The sequence below is a fragment of the Leptonychotes weddellii genome, chromosome 9 (genome assembly GCF_054177405.1).
Source record: "Leptonychotes weddellii isolate Sample4059 chromosome 9, ASM5417740v2, whole genome shotgun sequence".
Taxonomy (NCBI): Eukaryota; Metazoa; Chordata; class Mammalia; order Carnivora; family Phocidae; genus Leptonychotes; species Leptonychotes weddellii.
In genome coordinates, this window is record NC_138377.1 from 58,732,747 (window position 1) to 58,742,614 (window position 9,868).

General features: G+C 36.7%; 1 non-coding gene and 1 pseudogene across 1 annotated transcript; one reads left to right on the forward strand and one right to left on the reverse strand.

Annotated features, from left to right (window-relative positions):
* Nucleotides 1-319: 319 nt before the first annotated feature.
* Nucleotides 320-450, reverse strand: LOC115939599 (small nucleolar RNA SNORA18). Its single transcript, XR_004074383.1, has one exon. It is a non-coding gene; the product is annotated as a small nucleolar RNA SNORA18 (small nucleolar RNA).
* Nucleotides 451-8,283: 7,833 nt separating this feature from the next.
* On the forward strand, nucleotides 8,284-9,625 carry LOC145723459 (sodium/potassium-transporting ATPase subunit beta-3 pseudogene; annotated as a pseudogene).
* The last annotated feature ends 243 nt before the right edge of the window (nucleotides 9,626-9,868 follow it).

The following is a 9,868-nucleotide window of genomic DNA, read 5'->3' on the forward strand; positions in this document are numbered from 1 at the left end:
AGTCACTGTAGGTCCTCCAAAGTCAGAATCATGTTCTTCAAAATCGCCCTTTTAAAAAGAACTTTTATTCAATCCACAGTTGTCACTGTCAGTCCTGTAATCTTTGGGATTCAGTTTCTCTACTTTAGGACCACGTTTAGGGTCAGAGTAGATGGATCTGCCTGGTTCTCAATTTCAAATACCCTCTAAATGTAAATGAATCCAAATCCTATTCATCCCTAAACTATCACACCCTAGAACTGTACAGATGGTTGGGATATGCCAGTACCTAAGATTTAAAAAATTTAACTATTAGGTCTTTCACAGAGTTTTAGCAGATAGATATCTTGTAGTTCTTTCCCACAGATCTAACACACAGTTCTGTGAATAAAGGAACCCACACATACACTCTATGAGGCGTTTCCAACCATATAGGTCTACAGAAAAAGCCCCATTGGGATAGACCTCAACCAAATAATATAATCTCTAACAGTATAGTTTCATTTCCACTGTTCTATCCTTTGTGCTATTGATTTATTTTTTGCCTCTATATATGTCATTAACCTCATAATACATAGTTATTACTTATGCTTTAGACAACTAATAATCTTTTACAAATTCTAGAGAAAAACTTTAAAAAAATCTGTCTCCACTTTTTACCATCATCAGGACTCTTCAATTCTTTGTATGAATCCAAATTTCAATCTAGTTTCAGTCTTTCTGCCAGAAGAATTACCCTTTAACATTCATACTGCACCAGAGCTGATAATGCATTCTCTTTGTCTAAAAAAGTTTTTATTTAATCATTATTTTTGAAAGATTTTTTTGCTGGGCATGAAATACTGAGCTGACCTTTTTCTTGCTGTTGTTTATGTACTGTAAAACAGTGTCACATTATCTTCAGGTTTACAAGTTTTTCTGAGAAAAATTTTCCTCTCTTAATATGTAATATTTCTTATTTCTCTGATTGATATCTAGCTTTTCTCTTGAATATTGATTTCTAGCAGTTTGACTCCGATGTGTATGTGTGTGTGTGTGTGTGTGTGTTCTGTTTGGGGTTCTCTGAGCTTCTTGGTTTTGTGGTTCTGGAATTTTGGAAAATATATAACTATTTTCAAATATTTATTTTGACCCATTATTTATCTTTTCTCCTTTTGTATCTTTAGTTACTTCTGTTTGAAATTATGTCCCAATATCTTGAATGAGTTTTTTTCCCCCTCACTCTTTTCTTTCTGTGCTTCAGTTTGGATAATTTCTATTTACCTATTTTCAGGTTCACTAAATCTTTTTCTCTGCTGTGTTGAGTCTGCTGATAAACCCATTAAAGGAGTATTTCATCTCTGATATGTTTTATTTCTCAAATTTCCACATGACTTAAAATTTTCATCTATCTGCTGAAATTCTCCATCTGTTGTTCTTGTCAAATTAGTTTTCATTTTCTTTGGATAAATACAACCCTAGTGGAATTACTAGATCATATGGCATTTCTATTTTTAACTTTTTGAGGAATCTTTGTACTGTTCACTACAGTGGTTGTACCAATGTACATTCCCACCAACACTGCACAAGTGTTCCTTTTTCTCCACATCCTCACCAACACTTGTTATTTATTTTCTCAATACTAGCCATTCTGACAGGTGTGAAGGGATATCATTGTGGTGTTTATATGCTCCTCGCTAATCATCAGGGAAGTGCAACTTTTCATGTATCTGTTTGCTATCTGTATGTCTTTGGGAAAATGTCTATTAAGATCCTCTAACCATTTTTAATTATTTGGGGCTTCTTGGTGTTGAGTTATATAAGTTCTTCATATAGTTCAGATATTAACCCTTTATTGGACCTATCATTTGCAAATATCTTCTCTGTTCAGCAGATTGCTTTTTCATTTTGTTGATAGTTTTCTTTGTGGGACAAAATTTTTTTAATTTGGTGTAATCCCAGTAGTTGATTTTTTTGTTCTTTGCTTTCCTTGCCTGAGGAGACAGATCTATAAATATGTTGCAAAAGCCAATGTTCAAGAGATTGCTGCCTGTATTTTGTTCTAGGAGTTGTATTGTTTCAGGTCTCACATTTGGGTTTATTTTGAGTTTATTTTTGTGTATGGTGTAAGGAAGTGGTCCAGTTTCATTCTTTTGCATGTAGCTATCTTGTTTTTCCCACATCACTTGTTGAAGAGGCTGTCTTTTCCCCATTATATATTCTTGCCTCCTTTGCCGTAGATTAATTGACCATACAAGTGTGGGTTCTCTATCCCTGGGTTCTCAGTCTGGGTTCTCTATCCTGTTCCATTGATCTGTGTTTGTTTTTGTCCCTGTATCGTATTGCTTTGATTGTCATAACTTTGTAGTATACCTTTAAATCTTTTTCAAGATTGCTTTAGCTATTTGAGGTCTTTTGTGGTTCCATACAGATTTTAGTATTATTTGTTCTAGTTCTGTGAAAAATGCTATTGGCATTTTGAAAGAGTTTGCATTGAATCCGTACATTGCTTTGGTCAGTATGGACATTTTAACAATATTTGTTCTTTCAGTCCACGAGCATGGAATATCTTTCCATGTGTTTGTGTCATCTTCAATTTCTCTCATCACTGTTTTGTAGCTTTCACAGACCAGTTCTTTGGCCTCCTGGGTTAAGTTTATTCCTAGGTATTTTATTCTTTTTGGTGCAATTGTAAATGGAATTATTTTCTTACTCTCTTTTTGCTGCTTTGTTATTAGTGTATAGAAACACAGCAGATTTCTGTGTATTAATTTTATATCCCAAAACTATATTTATCAATTCTAATAGCTTTTTGATAGACTCTTTAGGGTTTTCTCTGTATAGTATCATGTCATCTGCAAATGGTGACCATTTTACTTCTTCCTTACCAATTTGGATGCCTTTTATTTCTTGTATGATTGCTGTGGCTAGGACTTGCAGGACTATGTTGAACAAAAGTGGCGAGAGTGGACATCCTTGTCTTCCTGATTTTGGAGGAAAAGGCTTTGTTTTTCACCAGTGAACATGATGTTAGCTATGAATTTTTATATGTGGCCCTTATGTCTCTCACATTGTGGAGAGTTTTTATCATAAACAGATGTTGAATTTTGTCAAACGCTTTTCTGCATCTATTGAAATGATCATATGATTTTTATCCTTCATTTTGTTAATGTGTATCACATTCACTGATTTGTGGATATTGAACAATTCTTACATTTCTGGAATAAATCCCACTTGATTATGGTGAGTGATCCTCTTTTTTTTTTTTTTTTTTTAAAGTAGGCTCCATGCAGGTTGTGGAGCCCAGTGCGGGGCTTGAACTCATGACCCTGAGATTAAGACCTGAGCTGAGATCAAGAGTTGGATGCTTAACCAACCGAGCCACCCAGGCACCCCATTGATCCTTTTAATGTACTGTTGAATTTAATTTGCTAATATCTGGTTGAGGATTTTTGTGTCTATGTTCATCAGGGATATTGGCCTGTAGTTTTCTTTTTTTGTAGTGTCTGTCTGGTTTTGGTATCAGGATAATGCTGGGCTCATAGAATGTATTTGGAAGCATTCCTTCCTCTTCTACTTTTTGGAATAGTTTGAGGAGAATAGGTATTAACTCTTTTTTGAATATTTGGTAGAATTCACCTGTGAATCTACCTGGTCCTGGACTTTTGGAGTTTTTTTTTTAAGTTTGTGTATGTATGTATGTATGTATGCATGTATCTCTATGCCCAAGATGGAGCTTGAACTCATGACCCTGAGATGAAGAGTCGCATGCCCTTTGGACTGAGCCAACAAGGCGGCCCTCAGAGTTTTTTCTTTACTGAATCAATTTTGTTACTAATTGGTCTGTTCAGATTTTCCATTTCTTCCTGATTTAGTTCTGGAAGATGATGTTTCTAGGAATTTATCAACTTTTCTAGGTTGTCTAATTAATTGACATATTTTTTGTAGTATTTTATTATAGTCCTTTATATTTCTGTTGTGTTGTTTGTACTTCTCCTTCATTTCTGATTTTATTTATTTGGGTCCTCTCTACTTTTTTTTTTTTGGATGAATCTAGCTAAGGGTTTATCAATTTTGATGATTTTTTTTTTTTTCCCGAAGAACCAGCTCTTGGTTTCAGTGATCTTTTCTATAGTTTTTTTTCCCCTTAAGTCTCTATTTCATTTATTTCCCCTCTGATCTGTATTATTTCATTTCTCCCACTAACGTTGGGCTTTGTTTGTTCTTCTTTCTCTAGTTCCCTTAGGTATAAGATTAGATTGTTTGAGATTTTTCTTATTTCTTGAGGTACACCTGTGTTGTTCCAAATTTCTCTCTTAGCATGACTTTCACTGCATCTAAAGATTTTGGACTATTGTGTTTTCATTTTCATATGGCTCCATGTATTTTTGGATATCTTTTTTTTTTTTTTTTATTCCATTGACCCATTGCTTGTTTACTAGCCTGGTGCTTAGCCTCCATGTGTTTGTGTTTTTCTAGTTTTTTGTTTTTTTTTTTTGTAATTGATTTCTAGTTTCATTCCATTCTGGTTGGAAAAGATACTTGATATGATTTCCATCTTTTTAAATTTATTGAGACTTGTTTTGTTGCCTACCATGTAATCTACCCTTAAGAATGTTCCATGTGCACTTCAAAAGAATGTGCATCCTGTTGTTGGATGGAATATTCTGGATATATCTGTTAGGTCCACCCGAGCTAATGTGTCATTCAAAGACACTGTTTCCTTATTGACTGTCAGCTTGGATGATTTTTCCATTGATGTAGTGGGGTGTTAAAGTCCCCTACTATTATTATATTATTGTCAATTTCTCCTTTTATGTCAGTTAAGATTTGCTTTATGTATTTAGGTGCTCCAGTGTAGGGTGCACAAATATTTATAATTGTTAAATTCTTTTGTCTGATTGATCCCTTCATTATTATGTAGTGTGCTTTGTCTTTTGTTAGTCTTTGTTTTAAAGTTTATTTTGTCTGATACAAGTATTGACACACTGACTTTTTTTTCACTTTCATTTGCATGGAATATCTTTTTTCATCCTTTCACTTGGAATTTGTATGTGTCTTGGGTCTGAAGTTAGTCTCTTGTAGGCAGCAATAGATAGATGGGTCTTGGTTTATTTTTATATTTTATTCATTCTATCACTCTGTCTTTTAATAAGAACATTTAGAGCATTTACATTTAAAGTGATAATTGGTAGATATTTACTTATTGCCATTTTGTTAATTATTTTCTGGTGGCTTTTGTAGTTCTCTGTTCCTTCTTTCTCTCTTTCCTTGTAATTGATGAGTTTCTTTAGTATTGTGCTTGCTTTGTAATTATTTTTTTGTGTACCGATTACAGGTTTTTGGTTTGTGGTTCCAAGAGGTTCATAAATAACATCCTAAGTGTATAGCAGTCTATAATAAGTTGATGGTCACTTAAGTTGAACACATTCTAAAAGAACTTCGTTTTTACTCCCTGCCTTCATTTTCTAATGTATAATTGTTGCCTATTTTACATATTTTTATTCTGTGAATCTCCTTTCCTTTCATGATTTTATTTCTAATTATTACCTTTTATTTTCCACTTAAAGAAGTTTCTTTAACATTTATTGTAAGGCCAGTGGTGATAAACTTAACTTTGTTTGTCTGGGACACTGTTTTCTTTCCTTCAATTCTGAATTATAACCTTGCTGGTTAGGGTTTTCTTGGTTATAGATTTTTTTCCCTTTAGCACTTGGAATATTATCAAACTACTCCCTACTGGCCAGCAAAGTTTTTGCTGAAAAATCAGCTGATAGCCTTATGGGTTTCCCTTATATGTAACTAATTGCTTCTCTTTGCGGCTTTAAAAATTCTCTATCTTTAATTTTTGATATTTTAATTATTGTGCATCATGTGTAGGCTTCCTTGGGTTCATCTTGTTTGGAACGCTCTGTGATTCCTGAATGTGGATGTCTCCAGGCTAGGGAAAGATTCAGCTATTATTTCTTCAAATAAGCTTTAAAGAATAAGCTGACTCACTTGTTAGGGGGAATAATGCAACTAGTGACTTTAAGTTGAAGCCAGTGTTCATTTATCATTCCAAAAATCTTACGGCTCTTCAGGATTATGCTAAGTCTATATTACCTGTGCTCTCTAAATGGAACAGCAAAGCCTGAATGGTAACACATTTGTTTACAACATGGTTTACTGAGTATTCTAAGCCTACTGTTGAGACCTACTGCTCAAAAAAAAAAAAAAAAAATCTGTTTCTAAATATTGCTTCTCATCGACAATGCATCAGGTCACCCAAGAGCTCTGATGGAGATGTACAATAACATTAATTTTCATGCCTGCTAACACATGCATTATGTAGCTCATGGATCAAGAAGTAATTTTGACTTTAAAGTCTTATTATTTAAGAAATACATTTTGTAATGTGATAGCTGCCATAGACAGTGATTCCTCTGATGGATCTGTGAAAACTAAACTGCAAGCCTTTTAGAAAGGATTTGCTACTCTAGGTGCCATAAGGAACATTCATAATTCATAGGAAGAGGTAAAAATATTAACATTAACAGGAATTTGGAAGAAGTTGATTTCAACCCTCATGGATGACTTTGAGGGGTTTAAGACTTCACTGGAGGAAGTAATGGCAAATATGGTAGAAATAGCAAGAGAACTGGATTTAGAAGCAGAGCCTGAAGATGTGACTGAATTGTTGCAATCTCATGATAAAACTTGAACACATGAGAGGTTGCTTCTTATGGATGAACAAAGAAAGTAGTTTCTTGAGATGGAGATCTACTCCTGGTGAAGATGTTGTAAATATTGTGGAAATGACAACAAAAGATTTAGAAAATTACATAAACTTTGTTGATAAAGCAGTGGCAGAGTTTCAGGGGACTGACTCCAATTTTGAAAGAAGTATTACAATGGGTAAAATGCTATTAAACAGCATCACATGCTATAGAAAAAAGGAAGTTCACAAACTTCATTGTTTTATTTTAAGAAATTGCCATAGCCACCCCAACCTTCAGCAATCACCACTCTGATCCATCAGCAACCATTAATACCAAGGCAAGACCTTTCACCAGTGAAAAGACTACAACTTGCTGAAAGCTCCTATGATGGTTAGTATTTTTTAGCAGTGAAGTTTCTTAGCAATAAAATTTTTTTAGACATAATACTATTGCACTTTTGGTAGACTATAGTATTGTGTAACCAGAACTTTTATATGTACTGGGAAACCAAAAGATTCCTTTGACTTGCTTTATTGCAATATTCCCTTTTGGTCTGGAACTTAACCTACAGTATCCAAGGTATGCCTGTATTTGTAATTTTTCACTGGATGCTGGACACTGTGTCTAGAGCAGTAGAGAATGAGATAAATCAGAAATAGGCACATTTTTTAAATTCTATCAGTCCATGACTGTGGGGAGTTGATTTAATCTAATGAGCAGTTTAGATGGGCTTGAGGTTTGTTGTTTGTATGGTTACCTGCAGTGCACCACAGACTTGAAATTCTTCTGGTAGTAGGTTGCTATTACCTTATGTGTAGTATGTGGATCCCAATGCTGGAGGGCTTTTTCAATGTTATATTCCCTACCTGCAGCTTTTAGGAGACCTTTTGTGATCTGATCATCTTAACAAAAGTTAAAATTTTATATACTAAATTACTCCATTTTCATATTGGTAGGGTATCTTTTTTTTTTTTTTTTTTTTAAGATTTTATTTATTTGTTTGACAGAGAGAGACACAGCGAGAGAGGGAACACAAGCAGGGGGAGTGGGAGAGGGAGAAGCAGGCTTCCCACCTAGCAGGGAGCCCAATGCCGGGCTCGAACCCAGGACCCTGGGATCATGACCTGAGCCGAAGGCAGACGCTTAACGACTGAGCCACCCAGGCGCCCCAGTATTGGTAGGGTATCTTGTGGTTTTCTACTTCTTAAGTGTAGTTAGAACTACACAATTTTTTTTTAAGATTTTATTTATTTGACAGAGACAGTGAGAGAGGGAACACAAGCAGAGGGGGGTGGGAGAGGGAGAAACAGGCTTCCCACCGAGCAGGGAGCCCTAGCGGGGCTCAATCCCAGGACACTGGGATCATGACCTAAGCCGAAGACAGACGCTCATCTACTAGGCCACCCAGGCTCCCCTACACAATATATATTTTTTAATAAACCCCTTTTCATATCAGTTTACATAATAAGAATTCTGGCTGCTGAGGCTCGAGTGCGCACCGCAGCGAGGAGGTGTCCTCGGCCGTCCCGCTTTCCGCCGCCGTCCTCGAGCTGTGTCGCTTGAGCCGGGACGCGCCTCCGCGCTCCTTGCTGCCTCCACCCCCACAGCCGCCGCTCTCCTCGCAGTCTGCACACACACCATGACGAAGAAGGAGAAGAAGTCCTTCAACCAGAGCGTAGCTCAATGGAAGCTCTTCATCTACAGCCTGACCACCGGAGAGTTACTGGGGTGCACCGCCAAGAGCTGGGGTTTGATCTTGCTATTCTACCTAGTCTTTTATGGGTTCCTGGCTGCACTCTTCTCATTCACAATGTGGGCTGTGCTTCAGACTCTGAACGATGAAGTTCCAAAATATCCTGACCAGATTCCTAGTCCAGGACTTATGGTTTTTCCAAAACCACTAACTGCATTGGAATATTCATTCACTGTGTCTGATCCAGAGTCCTATCAAGGGTACATTGAAGACCTTAGGAAGTTTCTAAAACCATATGATTTAGAAGAACAGAAGAATCTCACAGCCTGTCCTGATGGAGCACTTTTTGAACAGATGGGTCCAGTTTATGGTGCATGTCAGTTTCTTCTTGCCTTACTTCAAGCATGCAGTGGTGTGGATGATCCAGAGTTTGGCTACTCCAGAGGAAATCCTTGTGTTCTTGTGAAAATGAACAGAATAATTGGATTAAAACCTCAAGGAGAACCAAGGATAGAATGTACTTCAAAGAGTGAAAACACAGCAGCTCTATCAACTTATACTCACAACGGAGTTATAGATTTAAAATATTTTCCATATTATGGGAAAAAACTTCATGTGAGTTATGGGCAGCCATTGGTTGCTATCCAGGTCTCCTTTAACGCTACCAGCAGTACCGTAAATGAAGTAACAGTCGAGTGCAAGATTGATGGGTCACCCAACCTAAAAAACCAGGATGATCGTGACAAGTTTTTAGGACGAGTTGTGTTCAAGGCCACAGCACATGCATAGTAGGAGTTAGGATATCTCCACAGAGTATATGTTGTGTTGTCTGTCTTCATTTTGTATCAGCTGGACCTGCCGTTCTAGAATCATGAGACCACCTTGGAGAAAGGTGGGGTGGTACATGACACTGGGGTAACATCCTAATGTGCTTCCAGACCGTAGTGTTCAGTGTCCTCTCACATAACTGCCTGATGCTTCTGCTGCCTTTTGAACCAGTGTACAGTCGCCAGATGGGGACTGTGAACACCAACTCCGAACACGTGGGATGGGGGTCTGGTCTTATTTTTATGCGGTTTAATTGCCAAGTGTCTAAAGCTTGCTGTGCTGTGTAAGTATTTTATAGACTTAACACTGGTTAACTGTCATATTTTGATGCCAGCCAAGTTTTAGGGATAAAATGGCACCTGAACATCATCAAGTGACTCTATAGCTCCAAGAACTGTGGTGTGGGGAGAAGTTCTGTATGTGAGGAGGAAAAAAATAAATAAAAGTGGATTTGAAAGGTTAGGGAAAAAAAAAAAAGAATTCTGGCTGCTAAAGGAGGCAATATATGGCAATAGTGAAGGGCAAGCAAAAGAGTTCAGACACAACTGGTTTTGAATCCCAGCTCTTGTTGATTTTCCTGGCTAGGTGATCTTCAGCAAATTATTAAACTCTGTCATTCACTTTCCTCTTTTGTATGGGAAGGACTGAATGAAATAATGTAAAATGGTTAACAATTCCTGACCATAGA